The sequence below is a fragment of the Eleutherodactylus coqui genome, chromosome 6 (assembly GCF_035609145.1).
Source record: "Eleutherodactylus coqui strain aEleCoq1 chromosome 6, aEleCoq1.hap1, whole genome shotgun sequence".
NCBI lineage: Eukaryota > Metazoa > Chordata > Amphibia > Anura > Eleutherodactylidae > Eleutherodactylus > Eleutherodactylus coqui.
In genome coordinates, this window is record NC_089842.1 from 184,486,507 (window position 1) to 184,498,901 (window position 12,395).

Sequence of the window (12,395 nt, forward strand, 5' to 3'; positions counted from 1 at the left end):
TGGGTTAGGCATGAGTCTTTTGCAAAAATCTACCCGAAACCTTGGTTCTACTAGTTTTGTTTCCTCAACACTGGTGGAGAACACTGACTAAGAGCCATAAAAGCCCTGTCTGATGCTTTCACAGCACTACACAGGGCTTTTATGGCTCTTAGACAGTGTTATATAACAATTCTAAGGCTTTTGAATTTCCGGTTTGGATGAAACTAATTTGGACCAACCAGAATGTTTGGAAAAGTTCAATTAAACAGGCTAGACCGCACTTTTTAAAAGTTCCTTCATCACAAGATGTTACAAAAGCAACCAAGCAAGCTGTTTGGCATCCCCTAAAAAATTCAATCAAGTTGTTCACATATAAATGGTTCTCTTCAACTTTTTCTATAGTAGCTGCTAACAGAAACCTTGTACATGTCGATGTGTCCATAAGCTGCAATAGCAAACTTATTGATTATTTTTAAAAAAGACTCTCTTTTGGCGCATGTTTTGCTGATATACTTTGTGAAATATTTAATGTATACAACGTGATTATATAGTTTTTTTAAATTTTTTTACTGTGTGATCAAATGGCCACTATACAGCCCAATTTGACCATGGTCTGTGTATAGCACCCCTCACTCTCCACCTCTCCATACTGGGCACATCTCCAGCCCTTTACCTTCTGTATCACCCCATTATCTGTAGTATGTAAGCTCGTTGGAGCAGGACCCTCATCCCTACTGTCTCCAATAACTGATTACTACATGTAACCATGGTTTTGTTTTTATTCCTCCTGTCTTGTAAGCGCTGCGGAATATGTTGGCGCTATAGAAAGATTATTATATGTATTGACTTGTATAGACACATTTCTGCATACATGCTGGAGCAAAGTTCAACCCTGCAAGCAAAAAGTATGCTATGGGTATTTTATGAATAGCGCCTAAAAGCACTAATCGTGGAACTAACATAATGCATTTTATCCAAGAAATTAAAAATGATACTTTGCAGATAAATCTCGTTTCTAATCGCTTAATTTGAGGTGCGTATTCAGCTAGAGGGGGGAAGACTACAGGGCTCTCTCAGCTGCCGATTTCTGTGCAGTTAATAGAATCTGAAGATTCACAGCAAGTCTCTCTTGCACATGAAAAACTGCCCTTTGTGTATTACCAAAACTAATTTTCTATTTGGCTGAAAAAGAAAAAAAAAAACAGTTCTTTTCTGCCTCCCGTGGAGCTTTTCATTATGTTTAGTTCACTGAACTCCTAAGCTTTTCCTCTGAGGCAGAAAGGTGGAAAAGAGGCAAGAAGGAGAAAAAAAATGAGCTTGTTAGCACATTACAAGCGTGGCATCAAGGTGGGTCCCTGAGAATCCCACTGGTGTGTTAACTTATCACTTTGCATGTGCTGGGAATGAGGCACTTTCAATTGATCAGTCCTGTTCACACTAGAAGGTAGTACAAAGCTGCATAAGCACTACTCTACATTAGCGCAGCACCCTGCAGAAAAAGCAGCTTTTACAGATATTGTGTGGTCAAAACGTGTCAACTCTCCATGTAACCAAATAGATCACATTGGTAAAGCCTAGAGATCTTAAGAATGTCATTAAACAGATAAGCAAAACATTCTGAATTTTCACTTTAAAAAAGGGATCTTCATAAACATACAAAGTCGCACGTTTTTCTTGCGTTGCGACAATGCTACAATCCGCATTTGCAATCTTTTATAGAATGCGACATTGAGAGTCAAAAATCTTGCAGGTTTCGCAATATGCCTGCGACTTGTGAGGTTTCTTTAGCCCATGTTTCCCTATGAGTCTTCCACTCTGTTGAATCACATGGCACGAAAAAGCGGGTTTTCGTGCGGTGTGAGGTAACTTTCACAGTAGGAAATCCTATTGTCAAAGCCCTAAACTAAGCCCTAGCTGCATAAAACCAAAGAACACATACATCACATAGAAGTGCTGTCAGCTCCGCTGCATGTCTTCTCCCCAGTCTACTTCAGTTGTCTTCAGCATCTATTCTGACAGGGAATTTAAAAAAATCACCGCCTCCAGGAAAAGCTGTCTCTGATTGGCTGAGTGCTGTGACGCTTCAACCATTCATAGGTAGTGCTTTCTAGAGGCGGGGATTTTCCATTTCCGGCTAGAAGAGATGCTAAAGACCAGTGCCGGGGTCTGGGAAGAAGTTGCAGCAGAGCTGGACAGCGCTTCTAGGTGATGTATTAAAATTTTTTATTTATTTTTGTTGGGTTGGGCTTATATTTTAAGTGAAAACACTTGCCTCGCAGCGCACGAAAAACGCTGCGATGTCGCCAGTGTTTTCAATGGGGCCAGCGGCAGCAGCACTAGCCCATTTGAAAACATATAGGAGTATACCGCGGACTTCTGCCACAGCTGTGGCAGAAGTCTACCATGCTGTCCCATTGCTTTCAACGGGTTCGGCACTGCTGCCGGCCCCATTGAAAGCAGTGGTTTGTGGCAACCCCTGCAGTATGTTTTTCGAGGAAGGGCTTGAAATATAAGCCCTTCCCTGAAAATCATCATGAACTGGTTAAAAAAAGAAAAAAAATTTACTAACCTCTCCGCCGCATCTTTTGGCTGGCTCCCCAGCACGGCTGTACAGCACCTTCAGCAGGCGGAGATTTAAAAATCCCCGCCTCCTGAAAGGGCTGTGCTGATTGGCTGAGCACTCAGCCAATTACAGGCAGCGCTTAGCTATTCATCAAGCGCTGCCTGTAATTTTTAAATCCCCGCCTGCTGAAAGTGCTGGACAGCAGTGTCGGAGAGCCTGTCGGAGAGCCAGCCGGAGGACGCATCTGAGCGGCGGAGAGATGAGAATTTTTTTTTTCTCCTTCTTTTTAACCAGTTCATGATGATTTTCAGGGAAGGGCTTATATTTCAAGCCCTTCCCCGAAAATCATACTGCAAGGGTTGCCACAAACCACTGCTTTCAATGGGGCGGGCAGCAGCGCCGAGCCCAGTGAAAGCAATGGGACAGCATGGTAGACTTCTGCCACGGCTGTGGCAGAAGACTCCTTCATCCCCGAGGTCCCCGCGGGGATGAAGGAAACTCCTGCCACAGCTGTGACAGCTGTGTCAGAAGTCCATGATATTCACCCTATGTTTTCAATGGGGCTAGCACTGCTGCCGCTGGCCCCATTGAAAACACTTAGCGATGTCGCAGATTTCTTCTCTGCGATGCGCAGCTCTGCTAAAACATCGCAAATGAGTATGAAACCATTGAAAATTATTGGTTTCATATTCATCGCTGTCGCATCGCTGAGGAAAAAAAAATCGCAAGTGGGTGTCCACCCGCAGTTTGGTATCGTAGTAATCGTACTGACACATAGAATAAAGTTATCATGTAATTTCTGTTGCAGTGTGTGCGCCGTAGAAACAAGACACAATGAAAGATGGAGGAATTTCATTTTTTTCCATTTCTCTCCACTTAGAATTTTTTAAAAGTTTTTCAGTACATTATATGGTACATTACATAGTACCACTGAAAAATACAACTCGTCCCGCAAAAAATAAGCCCTCATAAAGCAAAGTCAAAGTCGATGGATAAATAAAGGAATTACGATTTTTTAACAGCAACAAACAAATTGTGACATCAAATTAAGCTGGACCTCTATGTATGCTCTCATTAACTAGTGTGTTGATGGAATTTGTCCGTCCCCAACGATAAATCGTTAAGGACTCAAAATTGGCAGAGAGATAGGAGCATGTAGAAAATAACTGAACATCACCAAACTTAAAACGATAAAAGATAATAAGAAAGGGGAAAATAGGGTGGGAAAGGGGGGAAATTAACGTCAGCAAACAGGAGCACACTTTCCGTTGTACTCGTGAACAACTTAAATTAGTTTGGTTTCAAGTGTGTACACCACCAGTTCGAAGCAAAGTAATCAGATCTGGGGAATTCCAGTGAAGAATGCATGCTGTCCATGCTTCATTAAATTTTTTGGTTTTCCCGTTATCTGATGCCACAAACTCTTCCATCTGGGCAATTTGGTCAAGGGCTTCCAGTCATTAGATCCTTGTTGGAGGGGAAGAGGACCTCCATAGTCTAGGGATAATCAGCCTCATGGCTATGATGAAAAATTTGAAGGCACTCTTCTTTATTTTAGAAATGGGTCCCGGGATCATGGACAACAATGCCGCTTCTATAGTGAGAACTTCTGTGTCTTTGTAGACCGCGTTATAGAGATTGATAATCTCCTGACATAAAGGTTGGACCAAGGGACAGGACCACCAAATGTGGGTGTAGTCTCCTTTCGCCCTGGAGCACTCCAGCAGGTGTCTGGGGAAATATCCTTGTGTGGAGGAGTCCTGTACCACTGAGATAAAATTTTATAGTTTGTTTCTTCGTATTTAGAGGAAATTGCTAAGGAGTGTGTCAGTGCGAAGGCCTTGGTCCAAGTCTCCTCCGGTAATGATCTCCTAGCTTGCTCTCCCAACCTCTCACAAAGAATCCATTGTCAACAGTAGTCTATATAATGAGGATGCCTCCGTTTTAATCGGTGTGGAAGACATGCACAGTAGTTCGAATTGGGAGAGCGGAGCTAAGAGGGGTGCCAAAGGGCCCAGGGACTACACGAAGTGTCTAATCTCAAGGTACTAGAACAACGCTCTAGCCCAGGGGCCCCTTTCACCCATAATCTCGTCCAATGGATGGACTCCCATCTCGGTTACAACGTCTCTAATCCTTGGAACAGGCACGTGTCTCTCCCCCATATTATGGAGGAACCCTCTAGGAGAGTGGGAAGGTCAGGTTTACCCACAAGTGGGGTAGGGGAGCCGCGTTAAAAAACCAGTTCGAAGCAAGACGCGAAACTATCCCAAGCCTCTAATAACTGACCCAGGAAGGGGGATACCAACTGGGCTTTCCGTGACACTGAGGGTGGAAGCCAAAAGGAGCCCGATGTCAGAGCCTGGGAACTCTCGCATATTAAGTCCACCCAGAGCTTGGAGGCTCTGTTGTGTAGGATGTCCAGAACGCACTTACAAATGGCTGCCTTGTGGTATAGAGAAAAACTGGGTAGTCCTACTCTGCCACTCTCCTTACGTCTAATTAGGGTCTTGTATTTGACCCTAGGTCTTGAGTTGCCCCATACAAAATCCTTTGAGAGTTTACGTAACCTAGACAGGTATGTCTTGGGAGCTTCAACGGCAAGGTTTGGAAGAGATATAAAAACTTGGGAAGGGAGTCCATTTTTAAAGCATTGATTTTCCCGAACCACAAAATCGTGAGTGGGTGCCATTTCTTAAGATCTCTACCAAAGCTCGCGAGCATCAGTTTAAAGTTCCTCTCAAACAAATCATTAGGATCTCTGGTGATATTTACTCCCAAGTATTTAATCTGGTTGTCCTTCCACTTTACAGTTGAGAAGGTTTTAATGGCCGAAGCCGCTGCACCAGGAATGGAAATATTAAGAATTTCCGATTTGTTTACGTTGACCTTAAAGTTACTCCGTCTACAACTTATGATTTTTTTAAAGGAGGGAGGAAAAAAATCGAAAATGGAAAAACTTGTAATAGGGAAAAAGGCTGATTGCGCTCGTGGGGTTAAAGTTTTTTTTATTTTTATGACAGAGCGACGCGTTTCGGCGGACAAACACCGCGTTTCTCAAAAACGAAATTTAAAAAAAGGCTTCATCACTAAGGGGTTAATGGTCAACAGGGAGGCTTCAGCAGACGTTGGATCCATCTTAAAAAAATGATCAGCTGTTATGAACGGAAGCCATGATGCTAGTAAAAACAGAGCCTCAGGCCTCCCTCCCACAGGCATTTGCAAAAACGCTATGTTTTTCAACGCTGCGTTGACTGCATTTTCAGCAGCATTAGCATGCATTTTGGCCACGTTTTCAGCGCAGCTAAAAACATAGCCAAGGAATCTGGAAACTTTTTTTTCAGGCTTGCCAACATAGCAAGCTGCGTTTAATGGTATAAAAACGCAGTTGTTAAGGGTTTTCAGCAGTGCTGAAAATGCAGCCCATTAATTTCAATGGAAGACACACAGCTGAAAACAGGCAAGAACAGAACATGCAACAATGTCAAAATGCAGCATTGGAAACCCTTTGAAACCCATTGAAATGAATGGGAGTCTTGTACAGCGTTTAACTCAGCGCTGAAAACGCCGCACTAAACACTGTACAAAAACGCCTGTGTGAGGGAGGTCTAAGCCTTTGTAACAGGGATAAATGTATTGCTAATAACAGCACCTACTAGCTGACCACACAGCGCAAGTTTAGATTTAGGGTATTTATGCTCTTCCAGTGACATCACCAGTTTACTCCAAGCTTGTAGGATCATGGTGTTCAGAATCTATGATCTGAATTTTCGCATGATGCCCAGGGATGATACAATTGGTATCTCCTCTGCTTACTCCCATATATCACAGATAAGTGGTGATCTATTGTTCAGTTTTCCCTCCTGCAGCTATAAGGCCTCATGTCCACGGGCAAAATAGGATTTTAAATCCGCAGCGGATCCGCATCCCATAGGGATGCATTGACCACCCGCGGGTAGATAAATACCGCGGATGGTCAATAAAATTGAATAAAAAAAAAAGGAGCATGAAAAAAAAAACGTGACATGCTCCATTTAGGTGCGGGTCTCCCGCGGGGACGGCTCCAGCAGGCTTCTATAGGAGACCTAAAATAAGAATAACTTACAAGCAGCAGACCGGGAAGGTCTTCTCTTCTTCACGGCCGGATCTTCTTGCTTCGGCCCGGCTGCCGAGTACATCCGCCGGCTGAAGAAAGGAGATCCAGCCGTGAAGAAGAGAAGACCTTCCTGGTCCGCTGCCGGTAAGTTTATTCTTCTTTTCGCGCTCATGTCCGCGGGGCAGGAGGGACCCGCTGCGGGATTCTTCATGACAAATCCGTAGAGGGCCTGATTTTCCCTGTGGACATGAGGCCTTAAAGTTCTTCTTACAATATTATAGAAAACTACAGGTTCATATCCGGAAACCTTTTTTAAAAAGTTAAATATCCCCAACAGGGCGACTAACTTCTATAGAAACAAGTTGCAAAAGGAACATGCAACTGTCTTTGTTTCTCAATAGGGTTGGGAAGCAGATCGTGAAAAAATAACAAAAATCCATCAAAGATGGAAACAAAAGCATTTTCTAGTACACAAGATAAAGCTGAAAAGAAGGACATGGCAAAAGTCAAACATGTTTGCAAAGACTTCCAAAAAGTCGAATTCGAGAGTGCTTATTTAAATAGCGGTGCCTCCAATGTGGTGCCACTAGTACTGGGTGGATCCCACTGGACTACAACAGGGTACATCAGTCCATTCCAGTCATTTTGACATGAAGAATAGCTGCATGCAGAGCCTCTGACGTGTGAACAGAGTCTTACATACATGTCAATTGTTTGCACAGACAACTTTATTGCAGGCCTACTTCCATAGCTATCAATATCCCTTTAAATGCCATATGCAGCAAGCCACCCCTGAAACTAACCTCATTGGGTAGAAGGTGTGATCCCCCATGGCAACGTGTGCTAGCACACAGACAGCTATAAGAAGTGACTAAATGGATTGCCTGAACAAAAAACATACAGTATTTACAAACAAAGCTATGACTTATCCAATCTGACATTCTCCGTATGAGGCACAAATTGGATGCCAAATAGGGATGCAACAAGTGTAATCAGCAAAGCTCTTATTTTGATGGAATGCTTTTCTCCAATTTACCATTAACATACTGTATTACAGGAGATGGAAAAGTCAGTAACTACTTGAACGTACACAGGAAAATATATCACAATGGCTGATGAGGGCGACCGTAGGAACCAAAGGCTGTTGGCTTCTATGTGACTTTCAAACATTGCTAAACTCAATCTTTGAAAGATAGGGACATACTTCTAGTACTTCTCGTATTTAAAGGGGTTGTCCAATATTAGACTGCTCCCATCACAATGTCTTACTAGGGCATGTGTATATAACAAGGAGCTGCCCCATAATACCTGGCATGCTGCACTAGTTATGATCGAGTTGTCCGTCACCTACTGAAATAAAGGGGTGGAGTAAAGAAAAGTAACCTATTAGGGGTATATGGACTCAATAGAGGGGCCCCCTTGTAAAAAGTATCAGACCTCACTACAGCCGACCTAGTAAGACATGACTGGCCTTCATTGGAAGGGGTGCATTTAATATTATTTTCTTCCTGTAGGGATTACTGAAAAATGTAGCAGCTGATGGTAATGTTACCCGGTGAACTCAGCTACTTGCTGGGGGTCTCGTGAGCTGGTTCTTATACTGTATTACAAGGGGCTATAAGATGAACAAACCCAACCTAATAATTTTCATCAATGTTACTTCAATCCAAATTTAAGGACCTTAAATCAAACTCATCAATTTTGGTGGGACCAGCGACTATCGTATGTGTATGGGGTTCTCCCAATTCTCCCCAGCAGATGATGTCAGGGAACAGTAGGATCGGACAATCCTTTTGTTCTTCCCTAGAGATAAGCTGCTACCAGAGGTGTCTGGCAGCACATAAAGGCTCTTTTACTCAAAGCGCAGCGTTAAACTCTTAGGGCAGTTTTACACCTGTGCCTGGGGTTCCGCTTTCCTGCACTGTTTGGGGGAACAGGAAAGGGGAATCCCTGCAGCCAAACGGCTCAGTCTCAGGATGGAACCCAACAGTGCCGAGCGGACCCCACTGACTATAATGAGGACCGTTCAGTTTCCGACCAGCTTTTAGACAGAAGTAGTACGCTGCATACAGAGCTTTGTCTTCCTGTATTTGTGACGGTACCGCCGACTGGAGGTTCCAGCACAGATGGGAAACCACCCTTAAATGTAGTGGATTCAGAAATTGCTTTTATACTAATATCAGGAGGATACTAGAAGTATAGTGAAGACTGGAGTAGCGCCTACAGGACCGTAGAAAGGAAAAAGGAATTTAACTCTTCCCAACTTTTATAATGTATTCAGTCTCTTCAGAAAACTGGGTGACCACAGTCATGGTCAGTGTAATGACTGCTTCCCCCCCCCCCAAAAGACCTACCTGAAAATAAGCCCTAACCTGATTTTTCAGGATTTTCAGGGGAGGCTTGAAATATAAGGCCTAGCTAGATTACATTAAAAAAAATAGAATACATTAACTAGCAGGCTCGGTTCAAGTCCTCCCTGCTGCTCTCCAGAGCGCCGACGCAATTACTGCAGTCCTTAGCCAGCCACACAAGATCACTTCCTGGTTATGGGATTCATAAATCCCACTTTTTATGAAGTGATGGCTGTGATTGCTTAGTCGAGCGCTGCATTAATTGGCTGAGCAGCACTCGAAGAACCACTCATAGCCATCGCTTTGAGCATGCAGGATTTATGAATGGGCTGAGCTGCGTCACCAGGAAGTGATCCTCTGTGGCCGGCTGTGGACCGCTGGAACCGTGCCAGGGCTCTGGAAAGCAGCGGGAGGGACCTTGACCAAGCCAAGCCTGCTAATAAGTAAAATAAGACATGCACCGAAAATATGACCTAGTGCCTCTTTTGGGGCAAAAATGAATATAGATTTTTGGGAAAACACAGTATTAATGGCTGCCACCCTATGAAGTAGACTTAATGCAGAAACAACCACAAAGAATAGTAAAATAGATGAAAATGTAAAAACCAATCAACATGAGATCCATGTAATAGGTAAAAGTAAGTAACAGACCTCACATGGAAACCTATTCAGCTAGCCACCAAACCACTTTGTTTACTAAACTAGGAGCAGACCGGCAACTGTGACCCAGTTAACTGCTCACCCAACACCGTAGGCACGAGCAAAACAAGTGGTGGGTGGCAGACGCAGCAGACAAGCAATCTGTCCAGGAAAGCTTGCACTTTTGTTAATCCATAGTTAAGCGTCGGAGCCACAAACATGTTCAGCTGTCTAGATCATCATAAGGTGAATTACTTAGGGCTTATCTGCATCTATGCATAACGCAATCACGTCAGGCTCAATTGAATCTCCTAATTATTATGAATGTGCACAAAGTTTGATTTTATTACTTAAAGTGAGCTGTGACAAATGGCAGCAAGAAGCACCGCTTCTGTCTTGCCGATAAGGAGCATATTAGTTTAAACTAATGCACAATGTGCCTCTAGGGGTCAGCTGGCTGAAGTCCTTGAACAATAAATATAAAATATACTGGAATAGGGGGCAGAAAAGGCCTCCAGTAGATTACCTCTACAAAGTAATGAAGAGATGTTTGTGTCTGCTCTGTACATGGCATGTCATTAATATATTATATAATATTATGTATATATATTAGGGGGGCCAAAAAAACTAAACTTTCAACTACAAAGTAAGAGACCCTTTTTTTTGCCTTTTAACACACCTTTGTTTGGGGCAGTTTTAAGGTTCTTATGTCTACGAGGTTGTGCTCAAAGACCATGAATTTTTAGACTTTCACCGAAAATTGTCTACTTTTCAGGTACGTCTCCTATAATGCATATTTACTTCTTATGTCATGACCTGTAGGTTATATTCATTTATTTGTATTTCAGGAATTATTCCATTCAGTACAACGCGGGCATTCCAAACTGGATGAATTTACAATTATGTTGCTATAGCCATATAAGAACTTGTTTTTTGTGGGACTAGTTGTATTTTTAAATGGACCACTTTGTAGTAAAATATAATATACTATATAAGATTTATTACTGCTTTTGGGAGGACAAGTGTAAAAATGAAAAAAAGAAAACAACACTTTCGCCATTTTTTCCCAGCTGTGTTTTTACAGTCTACACAGTATGGTATAAATTACAAGATAACATTTTATGGATGGTTACAATTGCAAAAATAACAACTATATGGTTTATGTTCTATTCAATCATTTGATCATAAAATACACTGCAATAGATCTGTATTGCAGTCTATTATGTCTTTAACTAAAGGTGGATTTAGACTGGACAAATGTCAGAGAAACGATGCCCGATACTCATCCTCGCACATACTTGCTCCCGTGCTGCTGCACAGGAGCTAGTATCGCTGGCTCACAGTTGGGGGGGCTGGAGGAGATTTTACTCCTTGCTCTCCCCCGCCCCTCTCCATTGACTTAACATAGCGGCTGTTCAGTACTGAACAGCAGCTATTTACACTGAGCGATCAGCTGATCGTCCATCGTTTATGCATGGTGTGAGCTATTTAATACAACCAACACTCACGGGATATAATGTGGTTACATCTCCTGAGCCCGGAATATTAATAAGCCATAATAGTACAACGGCTTTCTTGAAGAAACTGCATACAGTGTGAGGCGTGCAGTGGTTAAAAGGCATTTCCAGAATTAGAAAAAAGGGTCTGTTTTTTCTTTTTTGTTGTTGTTGAAACAGTGTCACTCTTGTTTATAGGTTGCAACTGGTACTGCAGCACAGCTACCTTTACATGAATCATGGCTACCTGCAATACCAGACAAAGCCATGGACAAGTTTGGACGAACCAAATTTATTGTTTTTATGCAATATAGCATGAATTTCTAATCTGAACTTGTGTATATAGATGCAGTTTGATGGCAACAATGATTATATATTTAGAAATGTGTCTCAACTAAAATTAAGGTATAATTTTCGTACGATGTTTATAATGTAGAAAAAGATTACTATACTACACAAATATATACACACACACACACACACACATATTTTCCAGAAAAGATGGCCCTCCAATGACTTCAAATGCTCGGAATGAAATGTATGCAAAACACTTTGCACATAAGAATCCCCATAATCTTGATAGCTAGGGAAATTGCGACCTTAGCCAAATAAGCTTCTTATGGCTCCTCCCCAGTGCAAATGAAAGGTTAATGTGAGACGAAGCAAGAGGACAGATTTTCAATGCCAATCCAAGCCTACATAATTATCACAAATCTCATTTTTCCTTGATTTCTGTCAGCATTTGCAGAATCCCAGGTTATAACCTGCAGATGGTGCAGGGAGACAGATTCCTCCCATTCTCTGACCCCCTTCTTCTAGGATCTGTCAAGCTGTTTTGAGAAATTTGCAACAGCACAATGCTACTATTGTGAACCTTGGCGGTCATCTCTTCCCACTGAGAGGAAGCTGCTGCTGCCCCTGATTGGTGTCTACAAGAACAAAGACACAGATTTAGGCTCTCGTCAAGAGAGCCAAGCCAAGCGCTGCTATCTGGCTGGAACATATGCCAATGCGAATGGTCGGCCTCTTGGGTTTCTGAGAAGGAAGCATCCCTACAAACTGTGCATGCCTTTGTCATAGGCATGGCAATGTGAAAATGGCATTGGACGCCGAAAATGGGGAATACCTTGTTTTCATATTGTCAGCAGCAGATGTGAGAAGGCCACAAAGCTTAATCCCACTGGGAAACTTTTGTCTTCCTTGTTCATGTAAAGATCTGGTATCACAGTGTGTACAAGGTTACGTACAAAGCACCGCAGAATTAACAAAAA

General features: G+C 42.6%; 1 protein-coding gene across 5 annotated transcripts in view; it reads right to left on the minus strand.

Annotated features, from left to right (window-relative positions):
• Window positions 1-12,395, minus strand: part of RALGAPA1 (Ral GTPase activating protein catalytic subunit alpha 1) — a 194,554-nt gene that overhangs the window by 13,665 nt on the left and 168,494 nt on the right. The window lies entirely within an intron of this gene.